We start from the raw sequence: 12,895 nt of genomic DNA on the forward strand, positions 1-12,895 counted from the left end.
TGCATGCAGCATTGGGTGCGGTGCAAAAACAATGAATACTATTATGCTGAAAAGAAATAAAGAATTAAAAAAAAAACAACAACAAAAAAACAAACTCTGAATGGCCCTCTCCTGACATTTTAGACTAGACCAGAAGCCCAAATGTTTGGATCTACAAATACACCTGATTGCAATGCCCAGCTATGACACTGGGAAGTAGGGTTTGGAGGAGGTACCTATTCTATTTACTCCTCGAGGTTTTTCCTCCTTCCCCCATAGCCCTCATGTCTCCCTTCCCCCAACCCAGGTCATCTCTCTGGATCTTTAGGTCTTTGGTATTTGTCAAAAGGGACAACCCTATTTATTTTATCCTCAACATATATTTGCTGAGCCTCAGGGGAAATAATGGTGCAGAAAATCAAGAGAAAGTCTTCCTTTGCAAGCCTTCACAGAAAGCCTGGGTAAGGAAATTTAAGTTTTCTGGGCTTCAGTTTGAACAAGCAAAACCAGAATGGGTTGGACTATATGGTCTTCTAGCTTCAAAGTCTGTAATTCCATTATTTTAAACAAATCTGTTAATCTTCACAAGGAAATGGCCCTAAAGAAATATATCAACTTACAAAGAAAAAGGTCAAAAGAAAGGGATAGATTAATTCTAATACTGCACTTCGCCTAGGACAACATGATTTAATTAAAAAAAAAAAAAAAGTACACAGACTTAACACCAGCTAGCACTGCTTCCCTCTCAAAATGACAGAGTGGAAGGTGGATCTTGCTCGTGCCACAGCTCACACCATCCCTGAAGGTCAGGCCAATTTTACAGTCTGTACCTGACAGAGGTTATTCATCTCATCCTCTACAAATTACATTCAGCCCACAGGAGTTACCTAGATCCAGATTATCTTCTATCCAAAGATTGCCAGGAAGTAGGGTTGCCTCAGGGTCTTCGAAGGAGGATTTCTCTATATTCTTGCAATATTTAGAATTCAGTGCTCCTCTCCCCAGGACAGAGCCTCCCCTATAGAGGGACACCTGTAGCCTGCGACCAAATGGGTAAACTCAACTGAGAATAAGGAAGAGCCAGTTCAATCTGACCTGGTTTTAAGCCATAATCCCCTTTCCAGGTTTAGCACCAATATCTGACTCCCATATTTACTTGTCAATTGATTTAAAACTTGATTCAGAACTCAAGGAATATAACTCTTTAAAACTTTAAGAGAAAGCACAGATCATATTAAGTTCAAAGTCAGACATTGTAGGAGATGCTCCAAAGGAAATTAGAATTCAACAAGGGACATTCACATGTAAATAACCTAAGCAAGGCAGACTGTAAAGAAAGCCAACCAGAGATTTCAAGCAACTGTTGTTGTGATGCCACGTGGGAGGTGGGGAGAAGGGGGCGAGACAATAGCCCAGGGCATTCAGGGCTGCGTTTCTAAAATTCCTTTGATGGATGTTGTAACCAGGCCCTGGGAGAAGACCCAGAACCATCCCTGCTCTTCAGAGTTCTCCAGGCCCCAGCAGGCAGGCTTAGTTCCTCAGGGTCCCTACACACTTGAGGACGAGGAGCCAATGGCCACGCTCCACCTAAATCCACTCTACTGGCAACGGCTGCAGTTCCAGGAGCCTCTAAACAGGCAAAAGAGCTGTTTACCATACTTAGCTCATTCTGAATTCTGACTCCAGAAAAACAGAACACATGGCATGAGATGAGGAAAAGGAGAAAGAGTGAAAATGGGACAGAAGTTGGAAGCAGGTTGGTGAATAAGAAGTTTGACTCCAATTTGAATATATGTTGTTTGTGTCTAGAGGAAAGAAACTGCAACCAGCCTGAAGCTTTGATCTTGATCAGAGGTTTACAAGAATAGACACTTGGCATGCCTAAGAAACATCCTCCGGGCCAGGGCAATCCTTAATGAACTGAGGAATGGCAGGTGCCCCACCAGGGACCCACGGTATCATATATCACAGACTGAGCCTCTGTTAATTGACATCCATACGAACCTAAGTTTAAATGCCTATTCTAAAATAGAAGGCATACAAGTCACAGGCTTACGCACCTCCCAAAGATCCTATTTTTGTGGATCCCTATGTGGCAGAACCAAGCCAAGAAGTTCTCCTGAAACGCCTGATTCTCAGGACTCCCTCCTTATTGAGCCATTTATTAACACTAAGGTTAGAATTCAGCCAACGCACCCCTGCAGCACGTTCTGTCAGTCACACATTCATCTCCCCCAGGCCAGGAACAGTTTGAGGTCATTTACTGTCTTGCTCATTTTTTTTTAATAACTAGGCTCTACGTACTGTGTCTGGCACATAACCAGTGCAAAATAACTTTTGTTAAATGAGATAAACGAACAGATGGACCTAACAACCAGATTCCAGCATGACTTGATTTCTGTCTTCTAGTTTGAGAAAGGTATGATACCATCACACTTTAGTCACTATGTCTGAGTGTTAAACACTTGGGGTGTGGGGAAGTCTCAACCAATTTACATACACACACACACACACACACACACTTCTATCAGATTCTTATGTATGATGAAAACTTAGGAACAAGATTTTAACCTCACTAGAACTTCAACAAATTCTTATGAGCAAGATATGAGAAGAGAACTCCATCACTGTCCTTTCAGAATGTAATACTCTCTCTCACCCTAACCAGTTCATTGCTTCCTGTTTTGTCCCGCAGGAGTCAACTGCTAGAAAGCTTTTAGTAGCTTTATTTGTACCCTGACCCAGACCCAGCTTTCTCTACAAGAAGCTTTATAAACTGTTTCATAAACAATGTTAAAATGAGGGGAAAAGCAAAAATTGAACTATAATAAAGGAAATGCTAAGTACTTTAAAACTGGTAAGAGTGCTTATCATTTAGAAGAGAGATTACAAAAGAATTCTGGATATTAATTTGCATTCATGGAAAAGGTAAACTTTGAGCTAGACTATGAAGCAGCAGCAGGCCTTTGACAACTACATCTTTCTAAGAATGACTGTTCCGAGCAGGAACTGTATGCAAAAAGGAGCAAAAATTCAGAGGCCATGTGTTTTAAATATATATATATATATAAATAAATAATGAAAAATAAAACTGAAAAGATAAAACTGGAACAATATTGTAATGATCTCAAAGTAAAGAATCTGGGCTTAACCAAATGAATAAAAAAGTCTAAGCTTAGAAAAAACCCCTGGCAAGATAGATAAATAAGGGGAAACAAAGTGAAATCAGATGTAAGATAACCAGGTACGTGTAAGACTCTTACGGGAATGAAAAGGGGTATGTTAGAATAAACAAAAAAAGCAGGCCTGCCCAAAGGTGGCATATAATCTACAGGATTAACTGGACAAATACAAGGGAAAGAATCCACATGGAAATGACAGTAAGAAACAAGTCCACTGAAGGAGCAAGATGGCAGAGTCGAGGACTGTGCTCTCAGCTCAGGATTACCTTAAACCAGGATCCAAGGCACAGTTAGTCCACTGTTCTTTGGGCAGGAACCCCACAAGTGGCCGATCTGGGGAGACTCCCCTTCCTCCTATAGGAGGAGGGGTGCAGGAGCACGCAGCAGGAACCTACTGGGTTTGGAGCTTCCAAACAGGGCCATGTACCAGAGATAGAAACACTCGGTCAGAGGCCAGGGGAGCATGTAGAGCGGCTGGAGACCAGAGGGACAAGAGAGACTGAGTGCTTTTCTCTGAGGGCACACTGAGGAGTCGGGTCCTGAACTCTCAGTTCCTACGGGGCCGGAGATTGGGAAGCCACAATTTTCATTCCCATCCTCCAAAGCTGTACATAAAGTGTTCAGAAAATAAAAGCTGCTCAAAACTGAGCAGATTACTTAGGCTGACCCCTGGCAAGGGCAGTGCAATTCCGCCTCAGGCAAAGACATTTGAGAATCACTGCAACAGGCCTCTCCCCCCAGAACATCAGCAAAACATCCAGCCAAGACCAAGTTCACCAATCAATGAGAACCGCAGAACTCCAGAGCAAGGGAAAAGCAACACATAGAATTCATGGCTTTTCCCCCAAGATCCTTTAGTCTTTCAAAGTTAATTTTTTTTCCAAAGATTTTATTTATCTGAGAGACCATGAGTAAGGGGAGAGGGAGAAGCAGACTCCCCACTGAGCCAGAAGCCTGATGCAGACTCAATCCCAGGACCCAGGGATCACGACCTGAGGCAAAGGCAGACACTCAACTGACTGAGCCACCCAGGAGCCCCTCAAAGTTATTTTTTTATTTTTTTCTTATTCTTTTTTTAAATTTTTCCTCTTTCCTATCTTAACATTTTTTAACTATTTTATCTAATACCTTCTTATAAAAATCTTTTAAAATTTTCATTGTAATAGTCATATTTTATGCCTTCATTGTATTTAACCCTATTTCTTATAATCAAGAAATTTTTTCTTTAAAATTTTGGGATACAATTTCTTCTAATCAATATATACCCTGTATCTAGCACATAGCTTCATTCTAGACTCCAGCCTGATCACATTCTTTCTTCTTTCATTTTTTCAACCAACTTCTTATCAATTCCTGCTTTAGAATCTTTTTTAATTTTCATCTTTACAGTCATATTCCATCCCTTCATCGTGTTTACCCTTATTTGTGTGTGTGTGTGTGTGTGTGTGTGTATATATATATATATATATTATAAAAGTTTTTCTTTCTTTAAAATTTTGGGAGATAATTTCTTCTAACAGACCAAAACACACCGAAAATCAAGTGTGTGGCTCTGTTCTCTTCGCCAGTTGAATATATATACTTTTTTTTTCTTTTTTGCCCCTTTCTTCTCTCCCTGGTTTCAGGTCTCTTCTGATTTGGTTAATGGATATTTTTCTGGGGTCATTGCTACCCTTTTAGTATTTTGTTCTCTCATTCATCTATTCTTACCTGGATAAAATGATAAGGTGGAAAAACTCACCACAAAAAAAAGAACAAGAGGGAGTACTGACAGCTAAGGACCTAATCAATAAGGATATTAGGGAACTAGAGTTCAGAATGACGATAATCAAGGTGCTATCTGGGCTCAAAAAAGCATAGAGGATATTAGAGAATCCCTTTCTGGAGAAATAAAAGAACTAAAATCTAAACAAGTTGAAATAAAAAAACCATTAATGAGGTACAGTAAAAAATGGAGGCTCTTACTGCTAGGATAAATGAGGCAGAAGAGAGAAGTAGTGATACAGAAGACCAAATGATAAGAGAATAAAGAAGCTGAGCAAAAGAGAGACAAACCACTACTTGACCGTGAGGGGAGAATTCAAGAGATAAGTGATACCATAAGACAAAACAATATTAGAATAATTGGGATCTCAGAAGAAGAGGAAAGAGTGGGGCAGAGAGTATATTAAATTATAGCAGAGAATTTCCCTAACTTGGCAAAGGGAACAAGCATCAAAAGGCACAGAGAACCCCCTCAAAAAATCAATAAAAACAGGTCCACACTCCATCATCTAAGAGTAAAACTTACTGGTCTCAGTGGCAAAGAGAAAATCCTGAAAGCAGCTCGGAACAAGAGGTCTGTAACATACAACAGTAAAAATATGAGATTGGCAACAGACCTATCCACAGATAACTGGCAGGCCACAAAGGACTGGCATGATATATTCAGAGCACTAAATGAGAAAAATATGCAGCCAAAATACTATATCCAGTAGGCTGTCATTGAAAATAGAAGGACAGATAAAAAGCTTCAAGGACGGGGCACCTGGGTGGCTCAGTTGTTAGGTGTCTGCCTCAGCTTGGGTCATGATCCTGTGGTCCTGGGATCGAGCCCCACATCTGGCTCTCTGTTCAACAGGAAACCTGCTTCTCCCTCTCCCACTCCCCCTGCTTGTGCTCCCTCTCCAGCTCTTTTCTCTGTCAAATAAATCAATAAATAATCTTAAAAAAAAAAAAAGCTTCAAGGACAAACAGAAATTAAAAGAATCTGCAAACACCAAACCAAACCAACCCTACAGGAAATTTTGAAAGAGGTTCTCTAAGCAAAGAGAGAGCCTCAAAGTAACAGACAAGAAAGGAACAGAAAAAATACACAGCAACAGTCACCTTACAGGCAATACAATGGCACTAAATTCATATCTCTCAATAGTTACCCTGAATGTAAATGCACTAAATGTCCCACTCAAAAGACAAAGGGTATCAGAATGGATAAAAAACAAAACCCATCAAGGGGCGCCTGGGTGGCTCAGTGGGTTAAGCCGCTGCCTTCGGCTCAGGTCATGATCTCAGAGTCCTGGGATCGAGTCCCGCATTGGGCTCTCTGCTCAGCAGAGAGCCTCCTTCCCTCTCTCTCTCTGCCTGCCTCTCCATCTACTTGTGATTTCTCTCTGTCAAATAAATAAATAAAATCTTTAAAAAAAAAAAACCATCAATAGGCTGTCTACAAGAAACTCATTTTAGACCCAAAGACACCTCCAGATTTAAAGTGAGGGCGTGGAAAACAATTTACCATACTACTGAACATCAAAAGAAAGGTTATATCAGATAAATTAGATTTTAAGCCAAAGACTGTAAGAAGAGATGAGGAAGGACACTATATCACACTTAAAGTGTCTGTCCAACAAGAAGATGTAACAATTGTAATTATCTATGCCCCTAACATGGGAGCAGCCAATTATATAAGCCAAGTAATAATAAAACCAAAGAAACATATCGACAATAACACAATAATAGTAGGGGACTTTGACACCCCCCTCACTGAAATGGACGGATCATCTAAGCAAAAGACCAACAAGGAAATAAAGGCTTCAAATGACACACTGGACCCCCCAAAAAAAAACACTGGACCAAAGGGACATCACAGATATATTCAGAATATTCCATCCCAAAGCAATAGAATGCACATTCTTCTCTAGTGCACATGGAACATTCTCGAGAATAAATTACAACCAGGGTAACAAATCAGTTCTCAACCCATACCTAAAGATTGGGATCATTCCCTGCATATTTCCAGACCAAAACACTTTGAAACTAGAACTCAATCACAAGAGGAAAGTTGGAAAGAACTCAAATACATAGAGGCTAAAGAGAATCCTAGTAAAAAATGAATGGGTCAACCATTAAAAAAAAATTGTGACACAGGCAGTCCTGAGAGGAACGTATATAGAAATACAAACCTTTCTCAAGAAACAAGAAAGGCCTCAAGTATACAACCTAAGCCTACACCTAAAGGAGCTGGAGAAAGAACAGTAAAGAAAGCCTAAACTTGGCAGGAGAAGAGAAATCATAAAGATCAGAGCAGAAATCAATGAAATAGAAACCAAAAGAACAGAGGAACAAATCAACAAAACTAGGAGCTCGTTCTTTGAAAGAATTAATAGATTGATAAAACCCTAGCCAGACTTATCAAAAAGAAAAGAGAAAGGACCCAAATTAATAAAATCATGAATGAAAGAGGAGAAATCACAACCAACACCAAAGAAATACAAACAATTATAAGAACATATTATGAGCAACTATACACCAGCAATTTGACAATCTGGAAAAAATGGATCCTAGAGACATATAAACTATCATAACTGAAGGAGGAAGAAATAGAAAACCTAAATAGACCCATAACCAGTAAGGAGATTGAAGCGATAATTGAAAATCTCCCAACAAACAAGAGCCCAAGGCCAGACAGCTTCCCAGAGGAATTATACCAAACTTTTAAAGAAGAATTAATACCATTCTCCTGAAACTATATCAAAAAATAGAAATGGAAGGAAAACTTCCAAACTCATTTTACGAGGCCAGCATTACCTTGATCCCAAAACCATACAAAGACCCCATGAAAAAGATGAATTATAGACCAATATCTCTAATGAACACAGACGCAAAAATTCTTACCAAAATACTAGCCAATAGGATCCAACAATACATTGAAAGGATTATTCACCACAAGCAAGTGGGATTTATTCCTGGGCTACAAAGTTGGTTCAACACCTGCACATCAATGTGATACAATACATTAATAAAAGAAAGAACAAGAATGATATGATACTCTCAACCGATATGAAAAAACATTTGACAAAGTACAGCATCCTTTTTTGATCAAAACTCTTCACAGTGTAGGGATAGAGGGTACATACCTCAATATCATCAAAGCCATCTATGAAAAACCCACAGTGAATATCATTCTCAATGGGGAAAAACTGAGAGCTTTTCTCCTAAGGTCAGGAACACGGTAGGGATGTGCACTATCACCACTGCTATTCAACATAGTACTAGAAGTCCTAGCCTTGGCAGTTAGACAACAAAAAGAAATAAAAGGCATCCAAATCAGAAAAGAAGTCAAACTCTCACTATTTGCAGATGATATGATACTTTATGTGGAAAACCCAAAAGACCCCACTCAAAAATGCTAGAACTCATACAGGAATTCAGTAAAGTGTCAGGATATAAAAACCAATGCACAGAAATCAGTTGCATTTCTATATACCAACAGCAAGACAGAAGAATGAGAAATTAAGGAGTCGATCCCATGTACAACTGCACCCAAAACCATAAGATACCTAGGAATAAACCTAACCAAAGAGGCAAAGAATCTTTACTCAAAAAACTACAGAATACTCATGAAAGAAATTAAGAAAGACACAAAGAAATGGAAAAACATTCCATGCTCATGGATTGGAAGAACAAATATTGTGAAAATGCTTATGCTACCTAAAGCAATCTACATATTAACACAATCCCTATCAAAATACCATCAATTTTTTTAAAAGAAATGTAACAAATAATCCTAAAATTTATATGGAACCAGAAAAGACCTAGAATAGCCACACCAATGTTGAAAAAGATAACCAAAGTTGATGCCATCACAATTCCAGACTTCAGGCTCTATTACAAAGCTGTCATCAATAAGACAGTATGGTATTGGCACAAAATCAGATTCACAGATCAATGGGACAAAATAGAGAGCCCAGAAATGGACCCTTAACTCTATGGTCAACAATTCTTCGAAAAAGCAGGAAAGAATGTCCAGTGGAAAAAAGACAGTCTCTTCAACAAATGGTGTGGGAAAAACTGGACAGCCACATGCAGAAGAAAAACTCCTCACATTACACACAAAAATAGACTCAAAATGGATGAAAGGCCTCAAAGTGAGACAGGAATCCATCAGAATCCTCAAGGACAACACAGGCAGCAACCTCTTTGACCTCAGCTGCAGCAACTTCTTCCTGGAAACATCGCCCAAGGAAAGGGAAGAAAGGGCAAAAATGAACTATTAGGACTTCATTGAGATAAAAAGGTTTTGCACAACAAAGCAAACAGTCAACAAAACCAAAAGACAACTGACAGAATGAGAGAAGATATTTGTAAATGACATATCAGATAAAGGGTTAGTACGCAAAATCTATAAAGAACTTATCAAACTCAACACCCAAAGAATAATACAATCAAGAAATGGGCAGAAGGCATGAACAGACATTTCTGCAATGAAGACATCCAAATGGGCAAAAGACACATGAAAAAGAGTTCAACATCACTCGCATCAGGGAAATACAAATCAAAACCACAATGAGATACCATCTCACAACAGACAGAATGGCTAAAATTAACCAGTCAGGAAACAACGAGGTTTTAGTGAGGATGCAGAAAAAGGGGAATCCTCCTATACTGTTGGTAGGAATGCAAACTGGTGCAGCCATACTGCAAAACAGTACGGAGGTTCCTCAGAAAGTTGAAAATACAGCTGCCTTTGACCCAGCAATCACACTACTGGGTATTTACCCTAAAGATAAAAATATAGTTACCTGAAGAGGCACATGCTCCCGAATGTTTATAGCAGCAATGTCAAACAAGAGCCAAACTATGGAAAGAAACTCGATATCCATCAACAGATGAATGGATAAAGAAGATGTGGTAAATACACACAATGGAATACTACGCAGCCATCAAAAATGAAATCTTGCCATTTGCAACAAGGTAGATGGAACTAAAAGGTATTATGCTAAGCGAAAGTCAATCAGAGAAAGACAATGATCGTATTATCTCTCTGATATGAGGAATTTGAGAGGCAGGACGGGGAGCTGTGGGGGGTAGGAAGAGAAAAAAATGAAACAAAATGGGACTGAGGAGGGAGATAAACCATAAGAGACTCTTAATCTCACGGAACAAACTGAAGGTTGCTGGTGGGGAGGGGCGGGGAAGAGTGGCTGGGTTATGGACATTGGGGAGGGTATGTGCTATGGTGAGTGCTATGAAATGTGTAAGCCTGACTGATTCACAGACATGTACACCTGGGGCAAATAATAGATTAAATGTTAATAAAGAAAAAAAAGAAACAAGTCCACTTAGTAAGAAATAAATTCAGTGAATATAAGGCAAATAGCAAAAAGTTTTAAGGGAATTTAAGCAGAGATGATTAAAGAAATCGAATAAAAAATGGACAACCAAGCACCTGGGTGGCTCAGTGGGTTAAGCCTCTGCCTTCGGCTAAGGTCATGATCACAGGGTCCTGGGATCAAGTCCCACATCGGGCTTTCTGCTTGGCAGAGAGCCTGCTTCCTCCTCTCTCTCTGCCTGCCTCTCTGCCTACTTGTGATCTCTCTCTGTGTCAAATAAATAAATAAATTAAATCTTTTGAAAAAAGAATGAACAACCATTTCAAATTAATTAATTGATTTCAATTTAATTTATTCACTGCTGACCATCTATTAAGTGCCAGGCACTTAAAAAACAGGATCTTGGCTCCACAGTACTCACATTCATTTTTATTCATGACTAAAACTTGGAAGAAATTAAAAGAAAATTAAACATGTATACATTATAAAAAATGTTTTAGTGGAAAAAAGTTTGGTTTTAAAATCTATGATGCCATAAACATACTTCAAATATGCCCTCATTAGTACCAAAGCTCCCTGCACTAGTTAAGAAGACTCTTAAAGCTACAAGAGATAAAAACAACTTCATATACATTCTTGAAAGATAAAAGGAACCAAATGAGTTTCTGTACACCAAGAAATTCATAAACATATTGAATTATGGCTTTTAAAATAAGTACACACTAGATACAAATTCTGTGGCAGGGCAACCTGACTTATTTCAAAGACAAGTCTGCTATACCTTATTTCACGGATAATTCTACCACACTTAAAATCAGAGTAAGGGTTTAACATTTCTCTTTGCTTTTTTAAAGTCTCTAAATAGAAAAAGAAAAAACAATGAAGTTAAACATTAAAATGTTAACAGTATTTACCTCTGGAAGATGAGATTGTGAGTTTTTCATCTTTTTTAACGTATTTCCTACAATAGATCTTTTTGAAATCAGAAAAAGCCAAAAAAATATTAAGATTATCCATCTGAAAACTGCTTCAAGTGCATGACTGGATGTAAACAAGCAATTATATATAAATTCTCCATTATTTTAGAGAAACTTGGATTCTGAGTTGAAGAGCTAAGTAATTAGATTTCAAATTAAAGTATCTAAAAATGGACAGTCTATCAAATCATGAGCTCCTCTATGTAGAGGACTTAGCTATTACACAGGTAGTTGAACAAAATGGTAGTCTGAGTGAAAGGCAGTGTGCTACAGTGTTCAGGGTCACAGAACTAATGTGATTCCCAGCTCCCAACATTTAATAACTATCATTTACTCAAGCAGGTCATTTAACCTATGAACCTCCGCTTTCTCATCTATGAACTGAAGACAACACTTACCCTACAGAATAATCATGATGCTTAATACTAATGCATAAGCCTGGCACACAGCAGATACTCAAAACATGAAGCTTTGTTACTTTTATACACTCACTCCTACTCAAGATCCAGTGATTCTGTGATTAAAAGCAACAGGATTTAAGAGTTTAACATGGTGAGATAATGGAAATAAGAAGTCGTACAACTAGAAAATTAGTCTTTCCTTAACTGTATACAGATTGGTACACCTGGCAAGATAAGAACATTCCTTCCCCAAATCAAGATCAGCACTGCTGCTCTGCTTATGCCAAGGAAACCAACACAGGGAGAGAACACAAGAAGAGGAGAAGACAGAAGACAGGAAGGCGGAAGAGAATAAAGATCTGGGCCCCAAACTGTAAATCAATACTATTGCCTTTATCCAGGAAAAGAGACTTCGAAAGAAGAAATAAATGTACCAGAAACGTTAGGATTTCTAATTCTAAGACTAACTTTCTTCCTTGCAGGAAAATCAACTAGCTCAAAATTACAAAAATGGTGTTCAGTAAATACCCATCAACTGATATCTACATATTTTTCTTCCTTACCTAAAGCTCTTTATAAAACAGGCTAAACTGGATACTGGATTACTACTGTAAAAGCTGTAGCACCATCAAAGTATTTTTGTGTATTTTGTTCCTGAATTAAGAGGTGTATTTAACTCTATTACATGAGCCCAAAAAAGTATTATAAAATCAGAGATCTTACCAGGAATATTCCATGCCCCTTCCACTCATCCATGCCTACTCTCAAGCACTATGGGGGAAAAAGAATCCACGCACTCCACCAAAGACAACCATTTTGTGCATAAAAAAGGCCAGGAAAAGGCTAGTCATGAGGCATATGAGGAATGAGGCAAGACCACGAGGCCAGGGACTTTTATCTATATTGTTCACTGTTGTCTCCACAGCTATCTAGAACCTTACCCAGCACATAGTAGTTACTCACTAAATACTTGCTGACCGAATGAATTATTCCTTCAAGGAATAATTTTGGAAATAACTTTGGGAAACTGAAACAAACTTATTTTCAGTGTTGATGGTTTTTCCTAAGGCTTGGGAAAGTTCTATTATTTTATTTCCCAACTACTCTAATGGAAGAATACCTCAAAAGAAAAAAAAAAAGAGGTTTCTCCATAGAAATATACACACATATATATGTATGCATATTTGTATTTACAGAGAGAAATACATATGACTATATTGCCCAGGTTGAGCCAAAAATAGGTAACCTTGGAAAAAACTTTCCATAAA

This window comes from Mustela putorius, unplaced genomic scaffold, assembly GCF_011764305.1.
Source record: "Mustela putorius furo isolate JIRA1106 unplaced genomic scaffold, ASM1176430v1.1 tig00000430_pilon_pilon_pilon, whole genome shotgun sequence".
Taxonomy (NCBI): Eukaryota; Metazoa; Chordata; class Mammalia; order Carnivora; family Mustelidae; genus Mustela; species Mustela putorius.